Source organism: Megachile rotundata, chromosome 8, assembly GCF_050947335.1.
Source record: "Megachile rotundata isolate GNS110a chromosome 8, iyMegRotu1, whole genome shotgun sequence".
In the NCBI taxonomy this organism is placed as follows: domain Eukaryota; kingdom Metazoa; phylum Arthropoda; class Insecta; order Hymenoptera; family Megachilidae; genus Megachile; species Megachile rotundata.
Window position 1 is genome coordinate 5053516 of NC_134990.1, and position 18909 is coordinate 5072424.

Consider the following 18909-nt stretch of genomic DNA (forward strand, 5'->3'; position numbering starts at 1 on the left):
TGTCTATTATTAATATTAGTTTTTGAAATATTTACATTAATTTTACAAGCTTGAAAGAATGGAAAAATATGTACTAGAATGTTAACTGTAGATATACTTTTAAAAAATGATAAAAAAATTATTAAGGAAATAACGATCTATTTGATGGAAATAGATTACAAACGAATGAGTTACAAATAAATTATAGCAACATACACAGAGAATATATTACAAACGATATAAATACGAAGTTTCACGTGTTGGGTTTTAATTAATAATATAGGTATCTTTCACTTGTAATATACTTTTAATATTAACGAATTATAAAATGCACGTGTGCATCGCACCACGCGCCACGCCACGATAAAGACTCTTCGTTTATTCTTTTGTCTCCCACTGCTGCCAACTCGAATATTACATATATTTCGTACAAAAACAATAGAATATAAATGGCGCGAATAATATAAAGCGCGACGCAAGTCTCCACATCAGGCAAATGTAAGAAAAAATAATTTTTTTCCAATACATTTAAATAATTCAATATATTTTAAATAATCCCGAATCTTACACATATTGTAAGGTAAATGAAGAATGAAACATGAAACAAATTATAGTACGAAGCATTTATTGGAACTTCTTCATTACGTACAACGATTGCAAACTTTACGGAAAGTTAATTCTCAACAACGAGAAGCTCTCCGCATGTGGCTCAGTCTAATGTCTGTGGATGATGAACATTTCCTACGTATAATATTGTTTATGAACGGGGATGGTTTTATGAGAGATGACGTATTTAATATGCAGCGGTAAGTCGCCGCGTGGTGCTTTTCCACTAGGCTAGACAACTATACAGAATCTGCCAACATACCGTGCAATCTGGCAGGCACAGTTTCAAAAATTACCTGAGAATTCCTCTATCATTTTATAATCCACGCCTATGTAGTTAAAACATGATGGAAGGAAAATTGCAACAAGAAATCTCTGCTTATTTCTTGTCCAAATATTAAAAGCTAGCTTTTTAGGTTAGCAATCATCTTTTAGTCGAAATAAACACGGGTTTAGAAATACTTTCACAATATTACCGAGAGTTTTGAAGTTTGAAATAGTTCATGCAATTGCAAATTAACTCGTGACCTTAACATTTGAGTATTAAAATATGCGTTACAATAATACCCCCATACAAGTGAAAGTATTTATCAATGTAAGAAGTACACGATATAAGTAAAACTACACGTTGACCCGAAAGATTCGCTTATATCGACATTTGACTGAGACTCGACGAATTTGTTAAGCGACACTGGCAACACGAGCGACGATTTGCAAACCATCACCGAGTTACCATTATTATACTACAGGTAGTAACCGCCACCACATCCGTGGGTAGCAACACCAACCGCGTCACTAAGTAAATTGCGTTTCTAAGTAAACCTTGTGGCCTTTATTATTCCCTACCTACCAACCAACCTAAACGCCTCTCTGCGACCCTAGTGTGTTCATGAATAACCTAAGCGTCTCACTGCAACCCTGGTGTACTCATCATCATCCAGCAAGAAGCGTGCCTGTAACGTACTGTTACAAATGTTCATAATGCATATCTGGGCTATCTGTTCTCACGTGCTGTTTATTCAAAACTGTAGCACCTTATTGTTAATGGGCAGGTATTTCTAGCGACTACCTTATGAGGTCTTTCGTTTGGCCTTCGAGATTAATAGATTGTTGAAACTTGAAAAATAGAGTGGTTCATTGAATGAAGTACTGTTGGGTGTCATAAGATATATGTGGTTCATGCACGAGAGAACTTCATTTTACTTTAACCGTGAAGTTAGAGGTTACTAGATCAATGATCTCCAGACAAATGGGTAGGTCGTGCTGGCCACATTTCTTGACTAACTTGCTCTGTGGACCGGTTATTAATTATTAGACTGAGGATGTAGAACTATTATATATCAAAGTCTGCAGAGTGTAAATACATCATTTAATCTATGAGTTACATTTATGGTTATATGGATTTTGATGTATTATAAATGCATAAATATCCGGAATCTAATTAACACTTATAGGGACATTTGAAGTTGGTAGTGCATGTATATTGTAGGGACATTTGAAGTCAGTGGTATATGAAATATACTTGGTTAACAATTCACTTCGTTAAAGTAATGATCAAACATGACAACAAATGTGAGTAACACTTGATATGGGCAAACGAGTTCCATAATATGTGATACAGATTTGAAATTGGAGATGGTCAGTTCGTGCAACTGTACTAACAGTAAGTACGCAACTATTATAACACAAAACTTTTTCCTTATTTTTTATTTACTTACGTTGTGCAACACCTTGTATATTTAACCTTGAATAATGTGTATTTATGTGCGTGAGCCACTGCAAGAAATTTCTAACCTAGTAATACGAGGTGTGACACAAAAGTAACGAGACTAGGTCTGTAGCTTGAAAAAACCATGGAATTGGCAGCAATTGTTTTTGTGGCATCATCCCACATACCTCCTCTATCCATGTTGCAAATTTCAATTGAATCGGTCATACCATTTGGAAGTATTGCGTTATTTAGTGAACACGTGCAACTGCATTCTGCCGGAAAAATGTCTAATGTAAAAACCGAACTGCGAATAAACATCAAGTTTCTTGTAAAATTTGTTGAACTCTTTTGTAATACATAGAACTACTAAAAAGACTTCGTGAAAAAATTAGGAAAAAAAGGCCACAGTTGTGAAGCGATGGATGGCTGTTGCACCAGGACGATGCACCCGCTCACACGGCATTGTCTGTCAAGTAGTTTCTGACCAGCAAAAATATTACTGTGATGGGGCATCCTTCTTATTTACCTGATTTGGCTCCATGCGATTTCTTTTTATTTCCTAAAGTTAAATTTTGCTTAATGGGAACCCATTTCACCTCAGTTAAAGAGGTTCAGGCAGAAACGGAGAATCTCCTGAAGAGACTTCCAAAAACCTCGTTCCAGAACTGTTACCAGCAATGGCAGCACCGAATGCAAAAGTGTGTGAATGCTGAAGGGGACTACTTTGAAGGTGATAATGTCACAGAGAACTGATTCTGCAGGTACAATGATTTATTGGACTAGTCTCGTTACTTTTGTGTCGCACCTCGTATACCATAGAATTAAAAAGTATTTGACAAATTATGTGAATAAAAATTTGTCCAAATACAAATTGTGCAGATAAAAAATTATATCATTTCATAACCAAATTTTGAAATAGTCTGAAGAAAAATCATCTTTCTCTTTTTCTCTTCGGAATAACATCTAGACAAATAAGATGATATGAGTATTCAAATTATATATTTAAAAAATTATTATTAAATTATTGAGTTCACAGTGTAACTGAAAATGTTATATTATTGAACGAAATTCGTTTTTACTTTGGAACCGGAAAAAAATTTATTACATCAATTCAGTGCTGTCGAAAATGTCAAGAAGAGAAATACGATCTTATGTACCTTTTTAACCTTCTTTCAGCAAAACCACAAGAGACTTCATGATCCATTCTCAACGTGCTGAGTTGATTGTTTTCTGTCAATACCATATCCTTGAGACAAGACGATCCTAGAATTCCCATCGGGACTCAAATCTTAGTTCCATTTTGGCGAAAAATCTCCTGAGCCACAATAATTCTGTAGCTAGGTGGTTTCATTTTTCTCAATACATCTCCGAAAGAAAAGGATCAGAATACTCGCGAAAAATATTGTGAGTACTATTTTAATTTATGGTGTAGTATACTATTTTATTGTTTCACGTAATAATATAAATTATCCAAACTACTGAACATACCCGAGTACGGTAAAGCTATAATATTATATAAGCGAATCTCTCGAGTCTAAACTTTCGTTCATATTCTGTAGTTCCGACATTGATCGAAGTTTGCCGAACAGTAGAAAAGTAGCAAACAATGGAAACGTCTAGAGCAAATTTAGATAAATAATAACATATCGGTGAGACAATCATAATACACGGATAAAATATTTCTATTTTTAATTTTCCGTTATGAAACTTTTACCAATATATTTGTGACGTTATTCTGACTACAATGAAACCAAATATGATGTTAGGCCATAAGGGTGTGAACGACGTGAAAATGAAACACGTGATACGATTAAATGATATAAATTTATTAGTTTACTGTAGCCTCCAACGTAATTCCTTGATATAAATATGGCGAGACTCACCGTCCGGTTAACACGTAGACTCGTTTCGCCGAAATCGCGCAACCACGCCCGAAATGTCAGTACAAAGCACCAAAACATAAAGAAATAGGAATTGAAACGTGTTTAATTATTTATTTTTAATGCATAACGCAATTCAGAATATATTCCTTTTTAAGTTCAAACGTTTTGGTTATATACAGGCTTACCGTAGTAAGATTCGCGGTAAACGAACGAATAATGACGTGTCGGGTAATTTCGTTGTTTTTCGGTGCTATTTGGATAATCACGTGACATATATGATAGTCGAAATTATAATCTTCTACATCACTTTGTGACTTCGAGGATTTTACTTCCATAAGTTATTACAAGTAAATATACCTCAAATTACGTCGTGTTTGGTCTCATTTTAATCAGGAAAATGTCAGAAATATGATAGAAAAGGTTGTATGAAAAAAAGGACCGAAAATACAGAGGTTATCAACCCAGTAGCATTGCAAACAATACAACAGGTTTGATTTTTGCCGACTGCCGCAATCACAGCATCTTTTTCGCCCGTTATTCTTCTTTGCGTAAATATAGTCCAAATTATATTGTGTTGAGTCTCATTGTAATCAGAAAAATGTAAAAAATCAATTTGTGAAATTATTAAATAAGAAATTTAGAAATGAAAGTTTTAATTTTCAATTGATACGTCACAAATATACAAAAAGCTGGATCATATTATATTAATGAGAATTTTTTACGTTACTCTCAATGTTCACATTAATATTACGGCTTTCTGTATTACAGATATTCACGTGAAACAATCCCAGTCCTTTATTTGTCTAGTGACCTTCCTAGTACTAAAGGTACCCGATGAAGTCAGATAGTTATAGTTCTAGTTTGAATACTGTTGCGAACCGAACATTACGACATAATTAATTCAATTAGTTTGTACTTTATGATAGTATATTGCTGTCAAATAGTTTCCCACACTAATTAAAAGGCTCATTTCCTAAATTTTCTCTATTTGATGAACTGGTAGGCAATAATGAAACATTTTGGTGTAGTGTTTATGAACGAGAATTGAGACAAAATTCCACGCACATTGTTTTAGTAATGAAAAACTTTTACAGGCGTTTTACTTTTCGTATGAAAATTTTACTATGTACCCTTTTCTTTTTTTACGTGAAGAAAGAATTTCTCTCCTTTACGGAAGGGAGACAGTAGCATGGGAATTTGAAGAATTCTTGACATCTAGAATGTATAAACAACCTACAAAAATATCTAATCTAATCAATAATTCACTATCCCTTGTTAATTTATTCTATTAAATCTGTAAGTATATTTGTAAACAAATAATATAATTTAAATATATACCTGTAATTAATCTTAAATATGTGTGTCACATTTAGTTAAAGTATAACATTCTTTTCGAACACCCTCTACATTTTTTTAAATTATCAAACTTTCTTAATTTTAAAATTTCAAACACCCCTACAGTAGTATCCATACAGCCGAAACGTACGCAATCCTATCTCTTAACCTTGTCAACAGATCTCCTCAGTCCAAGTTAAATGCACTTAGAAATTCAGGAAAAATATGACAAACTAACCAAAGACAACAAAACTGCAATCATAGCGTAGGTTTCTTCCCACATGGATATCTACGGAAACACCATGGCCGACCTTCAGGCAAAAATTGCAGCGAATACAATCACAGAAAACCAGCCGGTATTAAACACCTCTGCGGACATCAATAACATTGTTCAACACAAATTTTGTTTTCTAATACCCATTCGGTGATCCTTGTAGAGTTTCTCATCCTGAACAAGAATACGAAAACCGAATTGCTCTCTCACCCTCAGTTTTTGAAAAACACGAGCTTTTGTAAAAACACGTGTTTTGGGTAGAAAATGCGATATTGCGAGGAAACTAAAAAAACTAGGACATTCAAATTAATTTTAAAAGATAGAGGAGAGTGTCCCGAATAAATTGGTATATATAGTTGTTATATTGCATAATTCTAAATAGGTGTAAATATTGATGAAAGTTTAAAAAACGGCCGTTGTACGCATTTCCTATGTATTATTTTTGCATTTTTAGAAAAAGTTATTTATGTAACGCGAATTCGCTATACAGTATCGAATTCTATAGATATTTCTGATGAAAAAACTATGTGGGGTAAATGTTGTAGCTGTATGCAATTCCAGAAAATTGAAAAAATATCTGTCAGGAGCACGTGCGCGGTGTTTTGCCGCCAGGCGGCCATAGCTCGCTCTCCTCGCCAAGTCAGTGCCGTGGCTACGCGCAATCAGCATCAATGTTGGGGCTTAATATACATCCACTTTTTATATTTACAATGTTTAATTTTTTTTAGTATTATTATTTCATACTTATTATTATTCATATTTTGTTATTATTCGTTATTATTTTTAGCTACCAACGATACAATTATAAAATATTATAACTCAAAATTTAAGAATCAAATGATTGAAGACAGTTTTGAAATCTGTTTATAATATAGAAAAAATAAAATGTATACAATAGAAAGTTTTTCTATATTTATACATCAACAGCGTATCAAGTCAAATTACTAAAATTTTGTAAAACTATAGGAATCCTCACCCAACTATGAAAAAGTTATGTCAAACCATCCACTTCCGACCATAACCTTATCTTCATAAACTGGTTAACAGTCGCTAATAACCTGGGTAATTGATGCGACTATAGCCCACTATTTAAAAAAAAAATTTCAACACGTTTTTTCTCCACAACAAATGTAAATTATGAAATAAATATTCCATTTCCCTAAGAACGATTACAATCCGCTTTCTTCACAAAAGAAAATAACAATGAACACCGAGGGAAAGTTTACATCTCATTACAGAAGTTTCATTGCTATTATTCACATCAGAGCGCCACGTCCAACGTTCAAGCACATTAAACGAACGCTTATATTATCGAACCATTTAAATTTCTATTAAAGGTATGATTTGTGTTCAGGGAATGAATCAAGAAGAAGTAAATTCAAGTTTCATAAGAAGACCTCGAACACTCTTATTTCTCGCGATTCTATTAAAGATCCTCGTTAAACGTCTAATTTCTGATTGATGGTTCAATTTACTCTTGAACATTGTTTGCTGGTGAATCGATTATACTTTCCCTTACGTAGTTTAAAATAAACTAAATTCTGTTTTCATTTTCGTTCAAAATTATCACACTACCATTTTTAACACATCTATGAATAACGTATTTGTCACAACAGTTTAATCAAAATAATCTGACAGAAAGTAAAATATTTGTTACAATTAATATAATACAACAACTTTTAATTAAGTACATTCCTGCAGATTACCGAAGAATATTTTACTTCGAAGTTTTAGAATTTTTTACTAATTAGTTAAAAGTATTATAAGCAGTTGAAAGACTTTGAAAATCGAATTTTCTAATAAAACTTTTCCATAGCTGCATTGCAGAGCATTGCAGGCGAAATTACTTTCTAAATCGTGGCACTATATTTTGCTTGATAGCATAGAGTTCATTCTCACCCATGCTGACACGTTTAACGCCTGAAATTGAAAAATAAACGACGACAGCAGCGGGACTAACGAAATTTTCCAGTTGCAATTCGTTCTGTCCCCTTTATCATTCCAGATAATACGGTTTACGGATTGATAACTGGAAACAGTTCATCGCCAGGTGTTGGAAGGTCGTAGTATCGTTATCGCCACAAATTACTCATAGTACATATGTATATTCATGCAAACGACGGCCAGTATGTGTTCATAACTGAAAATTCGAGGGAATGAATCGCCTGTGCCGGGACGTAGTAAACGTTTTATAATTCTTCTTCTGTGGTCATGCATTAAAAGCGACAAGTTTGTAACAACAACAGATATATCTTCGATCAATAACGCAAAAGTGATTACCTGCCAATAAAAATGATACATGCTGCATCAATAAAACTACCTGTAGCTATCAACTGTTACGCAGACAATTGCACTCCAGACCATGGAAATTGGAAACATTTCTCGTTCTGCTGCTGGATATTGCGATTGTTTCCATTTACATGAAAGTGTATCCTCAATCACTGTTTGACCCTTTCAATCACTTAGGCCATCCGGACTATCGTAGAATAAAAGTATTAAATATGACAAAATAAAAGTTATACCATTGTTTCTGATATCGCTTGAAGCACTTTCATATTGTGCGCGGAATACGGTTTGAAACGGAAAATAGCACACTATCTATTGTTATTAGTACTGTTATTGTTATTATCACTGCTGGTATTATTAATATAAAGTGTCTTTATTTTTCTATTTATCATAGTTCTTAGCAAGCGAAAGTATAATTAGTTAAAATAATATTTTCTCTCCTTTGCAGATTTTCTAAGGAGTAGGAAATGCAAATTATTTTTAAAGAAATCCATAGAAATCGAAATTATGCAGATATTATTTGCCTCACCCCCATATTGCGCATAGAATACGATTTAGAACAAAAAGTAGCACACTATTATTATTGGTACTCTAAGCATAGACTAACGTGTATATGTATTTGTTATTATAGTATTTGGTAGAGGATAGTAATCAGTTAAATTTTATCTACTCCTCCTGTTTCAGATTTTCTGACTTACAATTAGTGCAATGTGAAACGTGCTAAAAAATGCAATGTATACCGTGTTTACCGATAGTAATGTATACCGATAGTAACCCATGAGTTGTCGTGCGAAGAGATTGACGTATTTAGAAGAGCTACGCCTCCCATTGGTCAGAATAGAAAAATGGACGCCTAGACTTACGCGTATTTTCGGCTGTAGTACAACTGGCTTGAGCAGTTACCAGTTAGGTCAAAAATCAGTCGGCAAATGTCTTAAGAGTGAGTGAGATAGTACGAATTATGTGATGCAGTTGTTATTGTTATTATTATTCCTACTTACCGAAATGTAACGTGGAATTCACGCTGGTAACAGCCGTAGCTTCTTTAACTTTAAGTCGACCTCCTCAAGCGCCAACTGGAGGATTGACATCTGTACATATAAACAATATAAAATGTTAATAGAGTGTTTATGATTTTATTAAAAATGTCCGTCTGATTGTATATATAATAATTGGTTTCGTTCGATCTATGTTAGTTAATTTATTTCGTTTACAACCCGTTCATGGAGAATTCCCCGGTCTAAACAGTGCAATCCTTTCCTGCGTTCGAAATATATATTGTTTGAGGTGGTTATTTAACAGGAAACCACGTCAACATCTCCTACGACGTAGTATCTTCAATTACGGCACTCAAGCGACAGAATGTGCTTTGCATGAGGGTGGTGAACTTCGTGAGTCCAGTGGTCGAACCATACCTCCAGATCCTTAGTGAAAACCCCGCTACAGTGAAGCAAATCACCCACTGGATCTGCATACTGGGTTTATTTAAGCAGGCAGACTACAGAAATACACTCTTTACCCTTTCCTGCTTTTATGCCAACAAATAACAATCAAGAATCGAATGATTTTAATACTAAAACCATCGAAGACAAACACAAAAATACCAAATTCTCAATCTAATATCACAGAATTGTGTTTATATTAATTTCTTGAAACAGACGAAAATATCCTTAAATTATTTGGCTCATGTTTAAGGAATGTATACTCTTTTACCTTTCATTCTTGATTTATGTACTTTTCAATTTTATTTGCAGTTTAAAATTATAGGTGCATGTTGATTTCGCGTTAAGTGTCGAATCTGGACTTAATATAAGAACTTTTGAATCTAAAGTATAGCGTGATGAGTAGACACCTTTGATTAAAAGCTACATAATTTTATTAAGAAAATGTCCAGTAAGAATAGAAACGGAAATTAATTGCTAATGTCTGTTACGACCGTTGTTCTACTTCAGAGAAAAATGTTTGTGATAAATAAAATTTGATTCTGTGCTTTAGACTTACTTTTTCGTGTAGTGCCATCTCTTGTCAGGTTATGCCATAATTTATTATTTAATTGAAGAAAAAATTACACATCTTTAAAGATTTATGTCATCAAACTATGCTTTACACCTTGTATCAATTATACTTTCAATTTAATCTGTTTACTGTTTTATTTTATTTTTCCACAATATCTTTGCAGTATTGTAGAATATATAAAGTATCAGTATTTAATTGAATATAAATGTGTGTATATTTGCATATTGCGATTTCGAGAAAGACTTGAGTTATTATTAATTGTTTGAGATTATACTGACAATGAGTTATGGCAAGGAGTAAACCGTATAATAAATGCGACAGTGTGAAAGTAATAGTTTTCTGTGTCGTGTTTGTTAAAAAAGTGTTTAAAATTATAAGTTTTAAATTATATTAGAATTAGCGTTTTGATTTATTTTATAATTACATGTGATATTAAATATAATATAAATATAAATATAAATATAATATAAAAATATAGTATGCAAGTTAATTGATTATAACTTGTAGTACATGAACCCTGTATAAAAGTTAGTAATAGTGTTAGTGATGCATGACGCACTGCTATCAAGTATTTATCGAGCGGGCATTTATCAAGCGAGTACTTAGACGTTCTTAGTACTTAGAAGCGTTACATCTAAGCAAAATATAAGTTATATATTACATACAAGTATAATATCCAATTTAATTGATAACTCAAAGCACTTAGAGCCTGGAAAAAATAAGTGTACTCATAATGCATGTGTACGATTGACGTTCCTATCGAATTATTTATCAAACAGGTATCTTACTTTTACTATTTTGTCCCTCCCTTTCTGCTCTTATATAGCAAACTAAAAATTATTATTACAACAAATTTTAAAAAACCTCAAAAATAAAAAAATTAAATTACTGCTTATCTACTATTGAATTTTCCGTATGAAAGAAGCTTGGCTGAAAATGAATTATTGCGAAATATTGCGAAGGTCCTTGAAACAGCGACATTCAAGTTCAGGTGGCGCAAGATACATGAGGGGAAGTCAGCGACATGTTGAAATGTTTCTTAGAACTCCATGAAAATATGACGTATCTGTTACCACAAATATCCATTGCTCCCCAAGGCGCCTCACACCGTCGAATAAGTTCGCGAATGTTGTTATTCAAATTTTACCAGCTTCCAATTCCGAAGGGTGACATTTAGTCGCCCTTGCCACAGTCGGGCATAAAAAGACGAATAACATTGTAAGAAAATTTCAATTGGAACTTTTTTATTTTGTTTCGAAAATGGATCTTATCATATTCGCAAAATATCAAGTCTTTGAACTTTCGCGTTGAAAAATTTAGTATGTACTTTTCGATTATACTTTGTTATATTCGGATAAGCTTAAATCATCGCACTTTTTCTTAGAGCACTATACTATAATGATAAAAATAGTACTGTTAATAATTTTTTAGAAAGTACTACAGCAATAAAAATAATAATTATTAATAGCCTTTTAATGAACAATGAGCGACGAATAAATTATAAGGAAAAATTATTCAGGAACATGACCTCCATAATATATCTCAAGGTCATTGTGTCCCTTTTCATCATTTATCTTATTTTCTTTTTCAAATAGAACCAGAATTACTCTGAACGTTAATAAATTGAAAATCGTTTGCACGCGCGAACCTTTAATCAACTCGCATTTAATAATATTGATATGAAAATGTAATTTGCTTCCTCCTCGCTTTTCTCGTCACCTTTGTTGTTAGGAGCAGAAAGCTTTTACAAAAGAATTTTATTTAAGGGTAATTAAATTCTTGGCAAGTGAAGCCGCTCGTGGAAACTAAACGAGTTAATGTTCCCTGTGTGTAAATGGGATGGTTTCGAAATGGCGCGGGACTTTGTATGCAACGCGTACTCGCTACAAAGCAAAACTACGCAATATATGTCTTCGTAAACCTGGAGATTGATCATTATACTTAGTGCCTTAATAAATATACATTAGCACTATTAACGAATTACAGCAAATCTTTGTACATGTTGCGGTTTCATACAATGCTTGTTACGATTTTATTAATTGTGCTCTAAGAAACATTAACTTTAACGTCTGATAATGTTAGCAATTGCAGCATATTTTCACTGGAAATTAAATAAGATCTTAGTCGATCAATCATCTTGAATTATAATATTAATTAAATATTATGTAGTAATAAAAACTTATATTGCTAAATTAATTTGAATGATTTGAGCAATTTGATTAATTTGATTTGACAAAAATTGATTTGGTTTCAAAGCTTTAAGAATGAGTTGTTTTTATTTCTTTTTTATTTTATAATATAATATTGAAAGTATTACAGAATTTGGAAATCACGAAATATTCAGAAATTGGGAAGTTCATAATTATACAATTTGAACATTTGGTTTAAGAATTTGATCATTTGAAAATTTTGGAAGTTAAAGTGAGAAATATTAAAACTTTTTAAAGTACGAAGTTTAAGTATTTGAAAATTCGAAAATTATGAATTTAAAAATTTAATTGAAGAATTGAAAAACTAAAGAATTGAAGAATTGAAGAATTGAGGAATTGAGGAATTGAGGAATTGAGGAATTGAGGAATTGAGGAATTGAGGAATTGAGGAATTGAGGAATTGAGGAATTGAAGAATTGAAGAATTGAAGAATTGAAGAATTGAAGAATTGAAGAATTGAAGAATTGAAGAATTGAAGAATTGAAGAATTGAAGAATTGAAGAATTGAAGAATTGAAGAATTGAAGAATTGAAGAATTGAAGAATTGAAGAATTGAGGGATTGAAGAATTGAGGGATTGAAGAATTGAAGAATTGAAGAATTTTCAGAAGATAAAAATTCAGTTTAAGATTTTAAGAGTTTTTAGAATTGAAAAATTCAATTTAAGAATTCAAGTTGAATTAAGTAAGAATTATAGTTGGAAAGTTCTTGAGATCCTTGAGGACCCAGGCTTGTTCTAATATTTTGCATGTAACCCCTTGTTTTGTCTGTTCGGGTTTCTATGCCATGTGTATTTTTCCAACGGACAGGGGGAGTTTGGAAAATCCAGCAGAAGGTAGCTGACTTTCGTAGAAGACACATTGCGCTTTTATAATCATAGTTTTTGTTCATGTTATGGTTAAGAATATTAATTGTTATATGTTATCGTTTTGTTATTGTTTTATTAAAATATATATTGTTCTCGTTCATTAACCTATGTTAAATTCACGTAATTCACGTTATCCTAAATAAGAATCTTTAGAATTTAGAAATTTAAGAGAATTTAGGAATTAAATAATTTTCAAATTTACATATCTTTTTTCATACAATGGACCACACTTTGTTATACAATATTCAAGTTTGCATTAGTTGTTATACAAAAGAAGCTTACATTGCAGAAGCTTACATCCAAGTACATATATGACCAGTCGATCAATTGCAGATCAATACAGATTAATGCACATTATTCTACGTCCCTTCTTGATATACTTATTATTACATTTCCGGTGAAATAAGTACAATTAATCGATCGTTACTTATTAAATTACAGAAACGAACCTCCTCAGAGGGTCGTTAGAGAAGGAAGTCCCTCGGGATTACAAACTCTGACTGTAATACGTAACAGCCAGCAATTTACGCTTCGATCTTCAGAAGTGGGTCACTGATTGGTCTCATAAGTAGCGTCAGACACGAACGCATGACTGGATCGTTTGGAGAATTGCGGTCCATACTCGTAGCAAGTCAAACGAACGGAATACAGATGAAACTGGAAATGCTTTGGGCTCATTAAAAACCAGTATATTTTCTCTGTATTTCCTACCGGTAAACGGCAATTTCTACTACGCTCTGGTAGATACACGGTTCCTTAACGATCGCATTAAATCGCTCGACAAATTCTGCACACTGCTGGTTATAACAGCTTGATCTTTCGAAAACATTTTTCCGAGTTAAGTGTTTTTCACTTTAATTGCTTCGGTTTTAATTTCACCGGAAATATCGCGGGGATTGATTAATTGATTTCGAGGAAATTTTATGTGAGCGCTGAACATTCGCATACGTGATGGCACATGTAGATGACGGACTTTTTGAGGTACATTCGGGTATCACTTTCTCAGTTTAAACATTCTCAATATTGTAAATTTGTGAACTTCTGAGATTTCTAAATTTCTAAATTTCTGGATTTCTAAATTTTGAAATTTTGAAATTTTGGAATTTTGGAATTTTAGAATTTTAGAATTTTGAAATTTTGGAATTTGGAATTTTGGAATTTTGGAATTTTGGAATTTTGGAATTTTGGAATTTTGGAATTTCTAAATGTCCAGATTGCAAAATATTCAAATCTCGAAATTTCTGAATTTCCAAATTTCTAATTGTACAAATTTAGAAATTTTTAGATTGTTAGATTTCTAGATTTCTAAATATCTGAATATGCCAAAATATCTATATTTTTAAATAACTCTGTTGCTATATATCTAAATGTCTAAATAACTGATTATCTAAACATGTAATGATCTAATTGTAAGTCTTAAAAATCAAAAATTTATCACACAATTTTGCACACATAAGCAAGTACACATTACTGAAAAATCAATTAATTTGTTAGCAACCATAAATGTATTTGCCTTTTATAGAGTTCCGATAACCACGCCTCTAATTTATATTACAAGCGAACCCTTTATAATTATATATAAACTGATTACAATGTGTATCTCACGAGTACTTTCTAATTATAGCGGAGAATAGTTCACCGTTGATTAAACGCATCGTAAATTATTACGTGATTGAAATTCAAGCGAATAGGAAAATGGACGGTCAGCTTTGATTTGATAAAATGACCTTCGTTTTATGTTACATTCCAATTTCAGGCATTATTTCACGTGGCATCATTGTGTCAGTGATTGAACGTGTCAATCTATCCCGAACGTGTTTCATGACTTGATAAATATTAAGTATCCTCTAATCACAGTTCCGAGATAGTTAATAAAGTTACGTCACTTCTCAGTGAAACTCATAAAGTGGAATTTAGTTTGTAAAAATTGTATATTAGAACTGACACATTAAGTTGCATAAATAATAAATCTTAATTCCACCTTCTATATTATACTATAACATATATTTATTTACACACTTTAATTGTCGTAAAATCTGCTTTGTCGTGTGCAATAGATTTTATCTCAAATCCTTTATTTTTAAAATAAATTTAAAAAGTCAGAATTAATTTAATATTAATTGAAACATGATTTAGACACATTTAAATTTTTACATTGTTATAAAACTATACATATATCATTTTATTTGAACATATTTATTAAATCATTTTTTATTTTCATTTTTTACGTTTGTTTAAATCAGACACTTATTTTAATTTGTGCTTTTGACATAGCACTTTTTCAATCTTTTGATGTCGTCAGTTTGCGTCAGATTTTCTACTTCGAAATCGGACATTGTTTTTTGTAATTCGTCAAAAAAGTTATTTTATAATAAAGAGGACATTATTTTATATCAAGGATATCAAGCTTCAAGCTTCAAACTAATATTCCGTAATTATTATTTCACGGTACATCTACATCATCAAATCTGACACTTATTCCGAAATCGGTTATTTCATACAGCAAAGAGATTCAAGAAAAGTATGAATGTAAATAATGAAAATAAAAGCAAAATGGCAATATAAAATATAAAATAAAATATTCTACTTCGTCGACAATTTTCTTCAGCAAGATCTTATTACAAAATCCTGCTTCGATCCTGCTATACATTAAACTTATTTTTTTCGACACTCTATCGTTCAATACTGACTAGATAATATTCTCGTTGAAACGAGATCGGAATCTGTGTCGTTGATGCTGTCGAACGACAATGGACAAAAAAGAAGTTACGGTCGCTCCTTACCGATAATATTCTGCTCGTCGAGGGAACGTGACCGACCAACACGATTCCTTGTTGAAACCATTTGGAACTGCTCCTCAAGGAACAATCGATCCCTCAGAAGGATGCGACGGAGATGGTTGCAACTTTCTTCTGACTCGACACTATTAGCAATCACGACTTTATATCCTCTTTTAAAAGGTATCTATAATTCGCAGATTGCGTAAATAACCTCAATTTAATATGTAACATATTTGACAGGAGCGGGGAAACTAAGAATGTAATTTATCGATAGTAATTAAGACAAAGTTATAATTTTCGAGTAAAATCATTCTAAGCTATCTATTTTAATAAAATAAACCACAATTTGTAATTAATTTTTGTTAAAAGAGAATGTTAAAAAAGGGTAACTGTCTTCAATAGGACACATCCAAGCTAATCGGAACAATTCGGGAATCTTCGATAATTTACGGCCCACGAACCGATTGCTGATCCGCAATGGTTAACGCCTAGCGATTAGAATAAATTTCAAAGGCAAATATCAGAGACGTGTAGTGTAAATGCATAATAAATTGTTAAATAAAAAAGGAAGCCGTTCATGTCAAAATCTCAACAGTGTTCAAATAACGGTGAAATTGTTAAACAGTTTTGTGCTCCGATACTAAAACAAGAACCATGTCTACTTGTGGCGTATTTATTGGAAACCGAACTAGAACTTGCAAGCAGATAATAGAAATCAGGAATGATACCTAGACAGGTCTGCAACACATCTTCACTCATATCCAGGTTATTTATGCAATATTACACAATTTCACAGTATTATCGATATTAAACTGAACGCTAATATGTTCAACTAAAAATAATTTATTTTGTTGAGTTTTAGTACATTACAGCAAAACCGCGCGCGACGTAGATTCATGACGTCATGCATAGAACAGTACGTGCCTAAGGCCCACATTTATAGATGTCTCTGTTTCGACAAAGGCGCGAATTTCGAACGCACTTCTCAGCAAAGTTTTATCTATTGTTATTATCTTCACTTTTTTCAAAAATGAACATGCTTAATTTTCAAAATAAACGACTAATATAAAACTCTATTTTATGCTCAAATTGTTAATGTTTGTGTTGCGAATTTTAAAGTTCTAGTGAACAATAGTTCACAAACCTTTGCACCTCGATTTTACAGGGATTTGTTGGGTACGTGACTAATTGTGAGAGGAAGACTCCGTGTGCTCACAGGTGTATGTGTGTGTGTGTGTGTGTGCATGAAAGGAGCTGTGATATACAATAATATATCGCTACTCAGTATTGAATTACTCTCTGAAATAAATACAATATTTTTCCTGTAACCGTCTCTTGCTTTACGCTTGCTCCAAGTAATAAATAAATATGAAAGAAAAACTACAACAGAAGTAGAGAGAGAAATCTAAGTTAAAAAGCGAAACAAAAGGTTTAACGGGCGAGAGCAGACAAGAAAAGTCTAATTTCAAAAACTAAAATGTACGAAACAAAAAATCGGCTACCTTTGAGTTCGTCTGCCTTAAAATGTCGTCAAATTAATTAAATTTTGTTATTACAAAATGAAAGTATGTAGAAAATACATGAAATGCAAGAGTTCGCTGTTCAGGTGGTTGTAATACAAACACACTTTGTATTGAAATTTAACTGAATGTAAATAATAATGAAAATCAACTATTTATCTCTGTTAATATAACAAGAATTTAAAAAGAGCATTTTACATACGTATAGTATAATGTAATATAATAGTTGTTTGGCAAAATGAAGCTAATTAAGAAAACTAATAAACTTAACTAAACCGAAAAACGGATATTTTTAAAAAATACGTTCATATTACAATTGCAGAACACCGTAAGTTTCAATATTGTTCGTATCAGATATTGATATTATTCTACTAACAAAAATTTCATACCTAAATTCATTTAAAGATCTACAAGGATTTAGGAGCTAAAACCAATAAATGAAATAACAAGAAATGGTGAAAAAGTGATTTTCGATTAGAATCGTTTCTTCCACTATACACTACACGCTCGTTTCTTGTGCCAATAGACCGTTATGAGTGCAAAAAAAATCACGGAACATTTGTACCTATGGAATGAATAATTAACCGGCACTCTTTAATATAAATCGGCATAAAGGATCGTATATCCATCAATGGCTTACTGTTATACATATAGCGGGATACTTAAGTACTTACGACCATAGAGGCAGTCGCAGACCGCTTGTCCGCGAAAGTGGATATGACGCACACGTATTCGCCGAATAGATCGATACAGGGTTTATTCGATACATACTCGATATATGGATCGTCGCTGGCTTTGTACTTCGGGTCGACGTACTTTCGCGTGGTATCCTCAGCTGAAGGGTTTCCGAATGCATTGAAAAGCCACTTCGTTGGTGTTGGAAAACCATTTCGCGACTAATTCCTTATTTAATGGAAGGTAAACGTCTTAATGCTCGAACGAGTCCCGGTAATTAACGATTGGATTGGAATTTTGTTCCTAAAAATTCTGCTTATTTTGAACGCTTTAACTTGTAATGTAATAACAATTAATTTTGTAAAGCTATGTGACTGTAATATTTATGTATAATTATAAGTTTCTATAATTTAATATTTGTATCATGCAGAAGTATAGAATATTGTACAATCTGTACTTGTTATACAATTTTTACAAGAGATTCAATGTTTTTAACTTGTTTCATAATAACTCAAGCAAGCGGGGGAGTAGTCTTATTGAAGTTGTATTTAATTAATTTCATGTAGTTTGTTAAATAGTAATGTTCTTTATCACTTAAAACAACAAATTCAAATTAATTTCATTTTGTTACTGATTTACGAACTAGTACATGTATGTATATGTATGTAATCTGTATATGAAGTACAGCACAGTATCCGCCCCATATGGCATTTTCTATCCAGCTATCTTTTGTTCTTCTGTTTTCATATAACGCGTGTCATGTTCTG

General features: G+C 32.3%; 2 long non-coding RNA genes across 2 annotated transcripts; one reads left to right on the forward strand and one right to left on the reverse strand.

The window, feature by feature from the left end:
* Window positions 1-6763: 6763 nt before the first annotated feature.
* LOC105662670 (uncharacterized) lies at window positions 6764-16835 on the reverse strand. Its single transcript, XR_013039144.1, has 5 exons — window positions 16676-16835; window positions 15951-16090; window positions 9076-9165; window positions 8069-8264; window positions 6764-7928 (listed from the first exon to the last, which is right to left on the reverse strand). It is a non-coding gene; the product is annotated as an uncharacterized LOC105662670 (long non-coding RNA).
* Window positions 15992-17017, forward strand: LOC143265048 (uncharacterized). Its single transcript, XR_013039145.1, has 3 exons — window positions 15992-16127; window positions 16350-16712; window positions 16810-17017. It is a non-coding gene; the product is annotated as an uncharacterized LOC143265048 (long non-coding RNA).
* The last annotated feature ends 1892 nt before the right edge of the window (window positions 17018-18909 follow it).